Source organism: Phalaenopsis equestris, unplaced genomic scaffold (genome assembly GCF_001263595.1).
Source record: "Phalaenopsis equestris unplaced genomic scaffold, ASM126359v1 Scaffold204555, whole genome shotgun sequence".
Lineage (NCBI taxonomy): Eukaryota > Viridiplantae > Streptophyta > Magnoliopsida > Asparagales > Orchidaceae > Phalaenopsis > Phalaenopsis equestris.
The window spans coordinates 125648-128885 of NW_018224104.1; positions in this window are offsets into that span (position 1 = coordinate 125648).

The following is a 3238-nucleotide window of genomic DNA, read 5'->3' on the forward strand; positions in this document are numbered from 1 at the left end:
GCACTGCTCTCCTCACTAAGTGTATCCGTCTCATTATCATCAAAATTCATTTTTCCATTAAGAATATCCTTCATAAACTTTACATAGCTTGGCATTTGTTCTAAGGCTTCAGCAAATGGAATATTGATTGTAAGCTTCTTAAATATTTCTAAAAAATTTTGAAAATTGTTTATCCAACTTTTGTTGTCGAAGTCTCTAAGGAAATGGAGGTGGTGGTTTTTCTAAATCAATTTTCGGCGGAGAAATAGGTCTTTCAAAATCTTTCGGAACGTCCACTTTTGATTCTTTAATTTTTCTCTCTACTTCAATCTCTTTTTGAACCATACCTTTCAACTCTCTTCCGCTTCTAAGTTGTACGACTTTAACTTGCTCTTTGTTCTGATCTTTTGGATTTGATTCAGTATTACTAGGAAGTGTTCCTTGAGATCTATTATTTAATGAACTTGTAATTTGCCCAAGTTGATTCTCAATATTTCTAATTGTAGCTCCTTGACTTTGTAATTGATTACCCATTTATAACACCACTTCTTCTATAGAGAACTTCTTATCCTTAAATTATGTATTACTGTTGATTCCTGGAGGGTAAGTAGATCTATAATTATTATTCCCTTGTTATTCCAGTTTCCCAATGGGTTTACTTGGTTGTTCCCCCATTGCTGATTATTACCACCTGAATTGTTATTACAGTTAAAGTTGAGATGGTTCTTCCAACCTGGGTTATAATAATTGGAATATGGGTTATTTTGCTTATTAATTATGGCAATTAAAGTTTCTAATGATGTTTGATAATCTACCATTTAGCCTAATGAATTCTCTTCAATCATGGAAATTGGTTAAGAAAAAATCGTTCCAAATTGGTCTAACTTCCTTGAAATTGCAGCAACTTGATTTGCTAACATAGTAAATGCATCAGTTTCATAATATTGGTTTTTTTTTTAGATTCACCCTCTCAGAAGGCCATTGAAAATTATTGGTAGTCATCTTTTCAATTAAAGCATAAGCGTCATGAAATGCTTTTGACATCAATGAACCACCAGCAACAACATTGATAATAGATCTAAGAGAACCAATTAATCATTATAAAAGGTTTGAATTATTAACCAATCTGGTATAGCATTGTGTGGACACTTTCTTAAGAGTTCTTTAAATCGTTCACATGATTCATAAATAGATTCCCCTTCACACTGATTAAAAAATGTAATATCATTTCTAAGTTTTGCAGTTTTTTATGGTGGAAAATATTTAGCAAGAAATTTTTGTGCTAAATCACCCCAAGTTTCGATAGATCCTGGTGCTAACGAATTCAACCACACCTTAGTTTTATCCCTCAGTGAGAAAGGAAATAATCTAAGTCTTATGACATGATCTGAAACACCATCGTATTTAAATGTAGCACACAATTCTAGAAAATTGGTAAGATGTAAATTTGGATCTTCAGGTGGTGATCCCCCAAACTGCAAACTGATTATTTGATTCATTTGGATAATAGCATGTTTAAGCTCAAATGAATTAGCCATTACAGTAGGTTTTTGAATACTACAATGAAGTTCATCTACTGTAGGGTTGGCATAATCTCTTAAAGGTCTAAACTCTTGATGAATTTCAGCATTTTGATTATTTTGGATTGTCATTTCTGTAATTTTATTAGATTTTTCAAGATTTTTATTTTTTTTATTTTTCTGATTTTTCTAATAGTTCTTTCTAATTCAGAATCGTAGGGCACTAGTTCTTCGAAACCTAACTACGCATCGAGTAACATAAAAAAAATAAAACATAAAAAATAAAATATAATATTTAAAGTTTAAATAAGGCTTTCCAAAAATAAAAATTTACTTAGTTTTCTTCCTCAGCAATGGCGCCAAAAACTTAATCCATGGATGCCTTAATGCTTATGCACAGTATAGCAATAGTTCTGATGGTATTTTTCACTTATGTTTTCTTATTTTGCAACAAAACTAAAAACTTGATTCTGAAGAAAAATAAGAATTTAACTTTTTAATTTATATATATTTATATTGGGATACTATGCAAGTATACGTATCATTATCAAGTAATATAAGATTTTTTAATTAAGACCTGAATATCGAACCCGCAAGCAAGATTATGCAATATGCACTTTTTAGAAAGTTTTTCTATTTTTAAGAAGATAATTACTTAAACTAAAAATGATAGAAGAAAAGCATTTAATATGAAAATATCTTTCTTCTTATCATGAATCAGTAATAAGTATAGGAATTATTTTGTGGAAGTATGCAAATTGTGCTATGCCAAATAGGAGTAATAATATTCTTTACTCATACTAGAGATGCTATAAATAACATTGTCTAATTTAAAGTTAGAATAGTTCTGAAGACTGGCTAGGCAGGGAAGATACTAGCTCTCACTCTACAGTTCCCTCGATTACCTCCACCTAGGGGCTAACATTCTCGTATCAGAACCTAAAATAATAAACCAAGTTGGGGGCTTCAGCCTGTCACTTTAAAGTCCTCTAACTCTACACCCATCAATGAATATTTTCCTATTTATTTGCACTCAATCATATGAATTACATTCTCATTCATACAACCTAATGTGATTCTTTCCAATTGTTGACTGAGACAATTCTGGCCCGATTTTTACATGTTCTTACAACAAATTTTAATATCTGGATTGGTCAAATCAAGAACTAAATGAAGTGCATGGATTTAAATCATCACAACTTCTTCCAACATTAAAGATCAATACTCACCACAACTTCCATCTAAAACTTAATTACTTATCATTTTAAGAATAAAAATAAAGAAAACTACTCAGAATCCATGAAGAAGACAAAACCACACTTTAGTTTAAAGAAGAAATCATTATCAAACCAACAACAAGTCTTAATTAAAACCAAAAGTAGTCTAAAAAAATAAAAACTTATCTTAAGTCCTCCACCAAACTCTTGAAGTTCCGTTGAATCTCTTCTCTTTTACAATCACTAAAAATAAAATGACAAAAATGATAAAGCAAATAAAAAGTCGCTCCTGAAAATCTCTCTGAACTAACTCCCCAGAAAAGAACTTTCAAAACTTGTCAATATTTTCAGGACTCTTTTCTAAGAGATGCATTGGGATCTCTTCAAAATGTGTCTTGATTCGATGTGTTTGCCCAAGAAATGCATCCTTTCATGATAATTTTCATTTATGGTGGTTACAACCACCTATTAAGCCAATGGGTGCCTCAAAAACCTCTTCAAAATTTGTGAAAACCGATTTTA